Source organism: Mauremys reevesii, linkage group 7 (genome assembly GCF_016161935.1).
Source record: "Mauremys reevesii isolate NIE-2019 linkage group 7, ASM1616193v1, whole genome shotgun sequence".
NCBI lineage: Eukaryota > Metazoa > Chordata > Testudines > Geoemydidae > Mauremys > Mauremys reevesii.
The window spans coordinates 70,596,528-70,607,137 of NC_052629.1; the positions used below are offsets into that span (position 1 = coordinate 70,596,528).

The 10,610-nt window shown below is 44.7% G+C and overlaps 1 non-coding gene across 1 annotated transcript; it reads right to left on the reverse strand.

Annotated features, from left to right (window-relative positions):
- Positions 1-841: 841 nt before the first annotated feature.
- Positions 842-914, reverse strand: TRNAK-UUU. Its single transcript has one exon. It is a non-coding gene; the product is annotated as a tRNA-Lys (tRNA).
- Positions 915-10,610: the final 9,696 nt, after the last annotated feature.

Here is a 10,610-nt window from a genome sequence, read left to right on the forward strand (position 1 = left end):
TAGAATTTGTCCCTGCTGTTTTGTTGATAGAAAATCATCTTCCCCTTGGTTTCTTCTCTTTATCTCTGCCTCTCTCTCGCTCTCTGATTATTTGCTTTTGCCTCTTCCTCTAAGTCAAGCTAAGAGCCTTATTACTTTAATAGGAACCATCCTCTCTGGGCTTGGTTGTGGGTTGACAAACGCGCACAGTCATCCAGGGGTCTCCCATTGAAACCAGAATCCCCTGCTCCAAAAAGAGCCCTCCAGTGAATGGCTCCTGATTAGACAGAATAATGATGTTTGTATTTTCCCTGGTGTTATGATGCTTCTCTCACAGGGGATTCAAGTGCCTTCCGAACTCTTCCTGCACCACAGGACTGGCCAACTGCAAGTTCTCCCAGGGCAGAGGCCAAACATGACCTCCAGTGGGAGCAGGAAGGAGATGCCATGGCCTTTTGATGGCCCCACTGTCCCTATAGAGAGAATTAGTGTGAGATAATAAAATGATTATGTATGGGAAGGGGTGGAGAGTTAATGGGCCTGATCCAGCACCCATGGGGATTTTCCCATTAATGTTGATGGACATTGGCTCAAGCTGATAGTGAATCATAGAAGATTAGGGTTGGAAGGGACCTCAGAAGGTCATCTAGTCCAACCTGCTGCTCAAAGCAGGACCAATCCCCAGACAGATTTTTACCCCCATTCCCTAGATGGCCCCTTCATGGATTGAACTCACAACCCTGGGTTTAGCAGGCCAGTGCTCAAACCACTGAGCTATCCCTCCAAAACATGAAGTCAAGGAGAGTCCTCAAGAGATGCCCTCTGAAGATCTTGGGGGATATCACAGAGAGAACTATCCTTCTGCCTGACCAGGGACTTGAACCCTGGACCCTCAGATTAAAAGTCTGATGCTCTACCAACTGAGCTAGCCAGTCTCACATGAATTTAATTAAATGCCTGGTAATTTTTCCATAGAGCCTGTCACTTTTGTCCTGTGAGCCCAGGAGTCTCTGCACCCCACCAGGATCCAGGAGCAAGGCCCAGTGGTGGAACTTGAGATGGATTCATATACATGAGAAATCTTTGTGTGCCTGCCTGCATTGGATGTATCAGCAGATGGCTCCTATTGTGGTTCCTACTGTTCCTTTCTGCTGGGGTTTTCAAAGAGACCTAAGGAAGGTGGATGCTCAGCTCCCATTCAAAAGCCCATGTCCAAGCAGTAGAACCTCACTAGGGGAACAGAAGGACCAAGGAGCTGGCATCCCAAGGAGATGGAGATTGAGATGGGAGGGTTGGACTCTCTCATTGAGACATCTAGATAAGGGGAATTCAGATGAAGAAGACATGAATTTACCTCTTCAGTTCATCCAGGAGAGTGGATGGGAGAGGACTTATTGAAGAGGTCAATGTAATGTAAAACTGAGTAGCCTCAATTTGAAAGCGGTAGTGAAGTTTAAAAGCAGATCTATGAAGGGCAGGAGTCCATGGGTAAGAGGGAGGGTTTCAGGACCTTGGTGTGATGTGCAGCAGTAGCAGAGAGGTTCAAATGTTTTGTTTACACACCTGAGAGTCAGGTGTCTTCCCTTTCTGTGCAATCAGGATATTAGGGATTAAATTAATCCCTGGTGCAACACCATTAGGTTCAGTGGAATTGCACCAGAGATTAATTTGGCCCTTGTTTTCTGAGTTTGGAGGCTAGTGGGTGGAAGCTCAGGACGGAAAAGAAACTAACAGGTCAACCTTCACTCGGGATCTTCTTTAGCGGGAATGCTTCCTGATCAGAGCATGGATTTCAGCTAAAGAGCATGGAGACAGCTGGTTGGTAGGATTTCTCTTTAAAGAATCTTAAAGTGGATTAGAATTTCAGGGGTTCACAGTGCAATTTATCTTTTGGGGAGTGTATTTGACTGAAATTTCTGAAGGAGACAACACTAAACTGCTCTTTGTCTGAACCTGTCTGAAAATCTTTGTCAATTGCTGTCGCTCCGTTATTTCCACTTGTTCCATCAGGTTTGCATTTGATGCTGATTTACAACAGCTGAGGATCTAGCCCTTTGTGTGTGTTTCTCCCCTCTACTAGCCAGCATTTTAACTTGCATGTAATGCACGAACTTGCATGGACTATAATTTCAGGTTGGAACTACTATGTCAGGTTGGGACTGTGATTGGGCTGGTCCTTGTGCTTCTGCTGACACCAGAAAAGCCACATGGGAATGGCACACATGTTACACCTTTGGGATGAGCATAGCAAGAAATGATTCTGAGAATGCTCCCTCTGCCAGCATCCCTAAGCATAGGGGGTTAGATTTTCATAAGTGCTCCATATACAAAAGCTCCCAATGTGAGTCTTCTGGCTAGGTTTTCTCAAATACGCTAGAGGGGGTTGAAAAATGGGGGGTGAGAGGGGTCACAGAAAATTTTGATGCAAATGACATTTTCAACTTTTGTCAAAATCCTGAACATTTTCAGCCAAACACCACCAAAAACCTATTTTTTCCCCAGTATTTATTTGGCTGCAATTTTGGATTTTTCTAACAAAAAAAATGTGTGAGGAAAACAGGCCCAGTTCATTTTGTTAAAAACCCAATTTTCCATCAAAAATATTTTGACAGAAAGCCCTACGCAGTACCCAATGTGGTCCACTGTGGTTGACAGCTCCATAACCCCTGCTCCTTCCCTCTTTCGCCATTAGCTGTGCTTTCTATTTCTTTTTTGTTCCTTTATGGGGAACATTGTTTTCCATTTTGTACTGAGCCTTGCTGACTAAGCCAAAGACAGCTTGAACCTGTTTTCAGCAGAACTAGGACATCCTGTGGGGCAATTTGGAGATTCATCATCCCCGCTACATGACCTATTCTGAACAATTTGCATAGCGCCTTTTGCACCACTTGAAGGGGCACTGTCAGCTTAAAAATCACCCCGCCTGAAGTCTTTTTTAACCTGCCATTGTTACAAGCAACACCTCAGGCCTGGATCCTACAATGAGGTCTGTGCGGGTGGATCCCTGTGCCTGCACAAAGTCCATGCAAAGCTCATTGCTGGATTGGGCCTTAGCATTCCTATGAATGTAACAGATTAGAAGAAAAATATTAGTCCATTTCTTTGTGCATTGCTCTGGATCTATTTAAATTTGATAGGAGGGGAACAACGTTAGGCTATGACACAAGTAGGTCTTACACAACTTCTTAAATTTTGATATTGACAAAATGCACAGATATTAATGGCCAGGTTTTCAAAAAAGCGTCTAGCCCCTTTCAAGTGTCTCTGGCTGGGGATTTAAAACTGGAGGTATCCAGAATCACTTCTGATAATGTTGGCCACTCTATATTTTTTGCTTGTCAGTAATTTTAAGCAAGTGGCCTATGGCACTCAGCAGTGTGGCCAGCTCTCACAGTTTTATTGCAAGTCTTGTGTGTTTCCAGCTCCTGGAGTCACGTGAATATATGAGAATCTCAGCTTTTTTGTTTGCTTTTTTTTTTTAAAAAGGTACATTTTGAAGCCTCATATGTACAGAAAAAACAGGAAAATGTGTCCTGAGGGTATCCTAGAGGTTCAAAACCAAAATGATAAATAACAAGAACTCAGGGTTTATTATTTTTTTGAAGTCTTGTGATTTTTAAGCCAACCTCATGATTTTGGGGGCATAACTCTTGATGTTTGGCCATCGTGCAACTAGGCTCCAGTGCTCTTCTGGATGCTTTGGGAAATGTGTAGAACAGCTGCATGGTCATGCCCATGACCCCTGAGTGCTCTGGAGTCTGGACTCTGAGCAGGCAGATCCAACATGCAGGGAAGGGGTTGGATTCTCCGAGAGCATTTTGGCATGTGCTCAGAGATCCCCACATGCTCTGGCAGGACCCAATTTAGGGCCTGAGCCATAGCCCTGTGATGATAATTGAAAGACTTCCCCTGGCATCAGAGGGCTTTGGATCAGACCCTTAGTCCAGGAGAGGCAGGTTCCACCACTCAAGCATCCCCACATCACAATCCCAGCCGCACCATTCCAAACACACAGGGGAACAAAGGCAAGGGAGAGCCATCCTAATATTCAGAAAGGCAGGCAGCTAGCAGTTGTTTTGGGGCTGGGCTGGGGCAGGAGATGTAGAAGGGACAAGGTGGGGATCCATACAAAACAGCTGTGGGGGGCAGATCATCAATAATGTGAATGCAGTGGGAGGCTGCAGCAGAATGTTAAAAATATACGGACATCATTCCCAGCACAAGGTGGCCCAACGCTTGGCAGCTGTGCAGGGAACAGCAAGCCTGCTGAAGCAGGGATCTTTACTCAGTGATCTTCCCTGGAGCTCTCCAAGGGCAGGGGATTAGCCCCTCATAGCCTGGTAATGGTTTTAGCAATTGTAAGGCAAATAAATAAAGAAATAATCCCAGCCCCAGAAGGGGGCTCTGCGCCCCAAATCCAATTAGCCAATAGTGGCTTTTCACTTAACTACAATGCCTTTAATTGGATCAGAGTGACAAGGGAAAGGCAATAAAACAACAATGATCAAGTTAGCATAGTGGGTGGGACCTATTTACAGGCTCCATCCACACCACTCCATCTTAAATTCAGACCCCAATGATCTCCAGCCACCAGCACCATCCATCTGGCCACGCAGAATCCCAGCATGTTCCAGACCTTAAAGGTGCCAAAAATGCTTACAGCAATAGAGCCGTATATTTTAAGGCCCCAGATGAACCAGTGTGATCACCTGATCTGACCTCCAGCATAACACAGGCTAGAGAATTCCACCATGCACATATACTAAATTGTGTAGCTTTCCTACCCATTCCAGCCCACTGGAAAGAAATACTCCTTTAATTTTTGTCTCAGGAGATGCACAGGGGATGAACCAGACCACTTCTCAGACAGGCTCAGTTTGAGGAGTAATTCAGTGGAATCTGGGCTCAAGGGTCCCTGAGAACACTTTGTTTAGAAACCCTTGTCCCAAAACAGCCCCAGCCAAAGATTGCCACAAAGGCTATAAGTAGGAACTGACTAAACTTATCTCAACAAACGCAAAGCATCCTGGGAAATCTCCTGAAGCCACAAAGAGCCTAGATGATATATAGGATGAGCCTGTGACCTAGCACACAAGGCAAAAGGATTCTCCAGAAAGTGCTGTGGCAGCATGACAGGGTTACTGGCCCCTTGAAGAGGGAAGAAGTCAGAGCACCTATGATGGGCCAGCTGCCTCACATCTGGTCTGAAAAGCGGGCTCCTGGGTCGTAGGGGAATGAGCACCATCAGAAGGAGCAGCAAAGAGTTGTCTGAGGGAATGAGCTGCAGGAGACCTGGTGGAGGGTGGTAACTGTGAGCTGCTGGCAATGAGTTCTGAGCTGTGGGGAGGACTGGTTGGAGCTGGGGGACCCTGCTGAGCTGCATGAAGGCTTGTGCAGAGGCCCCTAGGACTGAGGGGAAGAATCAGCTTGGTCGGTGTAAGCGGGGCCCAGAAGCTAGCATGTTGATGCTTGAGGGTGGATCCCAGTACTCACAGACAAGGAGGCCTGGTGAGGTGAACACTACAGGGAGCCCTTTAGCAGAAGACTTGAGTGGAGAGCTGCAGGAGGACCCCAGAAACAAGGGGTTGGTACTTGGAGGAGGTTCCCCTGGGCAGGGGTAGGGCTCGCAGTGGGAGGTCTGACTTGTGGGAGAGGAGTGGCAAATGAACTGGGACTGGGTGGTTCAATGACTGTTGAGTGGGCGACCTGGGAATGGTGACCTTTGAATGGGATTGAAGAGCTGCTGCATTGTCACCTTGTTTTACTTTAGGAGAGAGGAACTTGGGAGCTCCCTCTCTCTGGGAAGGGTGTGGTGAAGGCAGGCTGAACAGGGCCTACAGGGAACAGGTTAGTTTCCTGTGAGAGGCCTGTAGAGAGGCCTGTGAGAAGCAGGGAGACCCCTGGGAAAAGCTGCCGAAGTACCCAGGGAAGGGAGGCAGTGGGGAAACCTGCTGGAAAGAAGGGGCTCCAGGGGGAAGCCCTGGGAGGCAGTGCTCAGCTTAAAAAGCACAGAAGAATTGGTAGAGGTGCAGAGCCGGGACTTCAGTATAGGCCAAGTGGGCAGAAGGATCACTTATTTGTATTTTCAGGTGGACTTTTATCCCAGAAGGGGACTGAACATAAAGAGTGATCTGGCCCGAGAGCTATGAATGAATCACCTATGACAGGAAAAACATAGAATACACTAGCCCAGGGGTAGGCAACCTATGGCACGTGTGCTGAAGGCGGCACGCGAGCTGATTTTCAGTGGCACTCACACTGCCCGGGTCCTGGCCACCGGTCTGGAGGGCTCTGCATTTTAATTTAATTTTAAATGAAGCTTCTTTGCCATATCCACTTTTTTGCTTGCTTTTTTGGTCTGGCACTAATCTAAAGGGAGCAAGGCATAAATAAATAAATAAAAAAAATGAGCAGGACTCTTATCACAGCAATGTTGGGCTGGGGACAAAGGAGTCATCAAAGAGCCCCCCCTCCTCTGTCTGGACCAGGGACCAAACCAACACCCCCCTACACCATCCCTCCCAACCTGCTTAAAAAAAAACTATGATGGGGGATTCCACACCTCTCCCCTCCCTCTGTTGTTCAGGGTTAACTACTACCTTAATTATTAGTTTTTTTAATATTTTAATCTCTATCTCTCCCTTATGATTAAGCTTTACTTTCTGTCTTGTCATGCCTTCAGTGAACATGGAGAACATTTGATCACTGTCGTCTTTTAAAACAGCCCTTAACATATTGGAAGACTGTCATCAGGTCCTCACTCAGTCTTCTTTTCTCAAGACTAGACACACCCAGTTTTTTTTAACCTTTCCTCACAGGGCAGGTTTTCTGAACCTCTTTGTTGCTCTCTCCAATTTGTCCCTATCTTTCCTAAAGTGCAGTGCCCAGAACTAGACACAATAATCTAGCTCAGGCCTCACCAGTGCCAAGTAGAGTGGGTCAATTGCATCCCATGTCTTATGTAGAACATTCCTGTTAATAAACCTCAGAATATTTAGCCAGATGTATCCTATTGTGGACTCATGATCCGCTATCACCCCCAGAGCCATTTCAGCAATACTAACACCAGTTATTCCCCATTTTGTAGTTGTGCGTTGGCTTTTCCTTCCTAAGTGAAGTACTTTGCACTTGTCTTTATTGAATTTTATCTTGTTGATTTCAGACCAATTCTCCAATTTGTCAAGATCGTTTTGAATTCTAGTCCTATCCTCCAAATCCCTGTAACCCCTCCCAGGTTGATGTAATCTGAAAATTGTATAAGCATACCCTCCACTCCATTATCAAAATTGGACTGTTCATGTGCTTAAAATTCAGCATGTGCTGAAGTGCTTTGCTGAATTAGGACCTATAATCAACAGAGTTCCACGGGGCTGTCACACAAGAATCTAATCATTATTTTGAAACACAGTGACTCTGAAAGGCAGTCTTACCCCAGTAGGTTGAGGCCTAAGAGCCAACGGTGGAACCCAGCAGCAGAGTTCTAGATGTGACAGCAATGGGTGTAGCTTCAAAGCAGGCGCTCAGTGATGAGGAGAGCTGGTCAGTGTCTTCTGAAATTCAATTTTTCAACAAAATTTGTAATAGAAATTTTGATTAAAAAAGCAAAACAAAAGCAATTGACCACATTTTAGTGATTTTCCCCTGTTGCATCTCTCAGCCAGGTGTAGTGATGAGCTGGATGTGTTATAAATGACAAATTGTTGTAGCCATGTTGGTCCCAGGATATGTCCCTGGTCTTTTCCATCAACAGAAGTTGGTCCAATAAAAGATATTCCCTCACTTACTTTGTTTCTTTTATAAATGCCAAGACAGACAAATTTGAACTAAAACTAAGTTAAAGCTACCACTTCCTGTGCCCCACTTACACCTAGGCAAGTCCCATAAGTCAATGGGCCAGATTCAGATTGATTCTACCCCAGTGTAAATCCGAACTAATTCCATTAACCTCAGAGCAGTTACTCTGGATTTACACCTAGGTATCTCCGATCAGAATCTGGTCCAGTGCACATTGTACAGGGGTGAATGGAGGTGAACTTAGCCCAGTGTTTATATAGTACACTCACCCAGGGCCTGGTTCTGTTTTGGTTCACGGATGTAAATCAGGAATCAATAGAAAGTGTAACTGATCACAGAATCAAGCCTGCCTACTGGTGACAAGTGCTAAGAGCACCATTATCCCAAGCTAGTGTAATGCCATAAACAGACTGTAATGAGTTTTGCTGCGGCCGATGGTCATTAATTCCAGTGGAAAGAGTGGCTCGCCATGCTGGGACCTATGCCGTCAAGAGTTTGCAGCAGGTATGCCATGAATCTGTGCCCCCATTCTAGAGAAGAAGCGCCCCAAAGACCCAGAGGTGGGCACGAGTCTATGTGGATGAGGCCAATATCCTGAGAGGCGCTGGTATGGGGGCAGGGGTGATGAGCTATGTCCCATTGCTTAGCAAGGAGGAAGGGGCAGCATAATGAATAGCACGGAGGGCTTGGAAATTGTTTATGATGCAAATATGTTTAAAAGCACCACATTGCCTCCCCTGGGAAAAGGAGCCTAAAATTGAAGTCTAATGATAACAAATGATTGTTAATGAGTTGTCTAAACATAATAGATGGAAAGAATTAAAAGCCTAGAATAAACAGTGTTTCATTAAAGCACAATAAAGAAACAACAAGAGTTTCATATCTCAGAATAAATGTGCTCTCACCAGGAGCAGGAGGGGAATGACTTGTGTGGGAGGTGGGGAGGAATGGACAGGCATCGGGGGAGGGGAGAGGGTGGGTGAAGGTCATGCCTCTCCAGTGCTCCTATCCCTCATTGGGAACAGGACAGTGTGAAGAGCTGGGCAGTTCCACACTGAGAGAGGGAAGGGTCCGACCCAGCTGTGGCTGAGTGGCTGTTGAAGGCCCAGTTCAGCAAGGTATTTAAGCATGTGGCTAACTTGGAATTCCTTATGTGCTTCGTGGATTTCACTGGGACTCCCCATGTGCTTAAAATTAGACACATGCTTAAATATCTTGCTGAATTGGGGCCTAAACTCCTATTATTGTTATTAGCTCAGAGGAAGAACCAGTCCCTGCTCAGCGAAGCTTGCAGACAAAAATGCAGCAAGATCCTGCAGAGGACCAGCCAGTGGATATGAGCAGAAACTTACCAGGGAAAGCAACCACTCCACACAGACCCTCCTCTAAAGACCTGAGGGGAATGTACTGGTGACAGTATGCAATTCTGTAGAGAAGCCATGAGTAGTTTTGAGGAACTGGCTTTACTTGCTGGATGTATGTCGCATCTGTCTCGGTAATGTGGCATGTCACAACCACACTTTAGATCAAGGGTGTATTTAGGGTTTGTGAAGGGTTAATTAATATCCCTCTGAGTTTGCTTCAAGAAATATTGATATTAGAGATAATTTAAAATAATTTTGATTATAAAAATATTGAAATTTCAAAGTTGTTTCCATTTTGCAGGGTTTGAAATGGATTCCTTTTTTCTAAAAAACATATTTAGTGACTTTTTTTTTTATCATTGGCAATGTTAGCAAAGCCCTTTATTTGAATTTTTTGTTTCCAGAAAACTGGGATTTTGGTCAATGAAAAATGTCAACAACTGTTTTGCTGACAGTTTTTACAATGGCTTTGATATAGGCACGGAAAATGTAGTGGAAAACATTGGAAAACAATTTTTTCGGTTTTGGAAAAGGCTTTTTTATTTTTCCTCCCAAAAAGTTTTTGTCCAAAAATGTTGACTGGCTAGTCTGTATTGTCTTATGGAGTCTGTATGTTCAGTGGTATGTGTGAGCACAGACATGCTGGAGGTATGTGCATAGTTGTAGTATTCCTTGTGTTTTTAAGGAGTCTGTGTATGTATGTATTATAACGTGCTTCCCTTTATATGTCTATATTGCAGATATGTCGCTGGTGGGGAGCTCTTTGCAATAGGGATGGTTTCTTCCTATCTGTTCATACAGCAGACACAATAGGGTGCCAATCCTGATGGGAGCCCTATGGCAGTTCAGACAGGGCCTGCTCCTGCCACCTTTATTCATCCTGATTAATACCTTACTTTGTGTTTGTCTGACCATAACCTATGAGATCCTACTCAATGGGAGGAAGGCTGGCAAAATCCAACCTAGAATTAGAGCTGATTGAAAACCTTCTGCCTCTGCATTTATCCCCATAGCAGAATGGCTTTTTGCCAGAATAGAAAAATTTACATTTTTTGTCAAAAATATTCAGGTGTTTGTCAAAAAGTTGAAATTTTGTGGTTTTAGTTTAAATGGAAAAATAAAAAAAAAGGTGAAGATACTGAAAATTTTGGTTGACATTTTTCAGGGTAAAAAAAAATATATTTCCTGACCCGTTCCATTACCAACAACAATAATTATTATTGATGTGTGCTTGGGTTTAATGCAGTCTGCTTGAGTTTGTGCGCAAGGTTGTGCTTTTAAGCAGTGTGAGAGTGCAGGATCTGTTGCAGCCCCCAGTTTGTTTGATAATATTGTCCCAGTTGCACAGAGCCCTTGTGAAGGTCTAGATGTGAGTGAATATCTCTCTAAATTGTATCAAAATGTAGCTTATTTAGTTATTTATTGCATCCTCTTTCTCTCATCAAAAGAGACAAGGGAACTTCTGGACCAAAA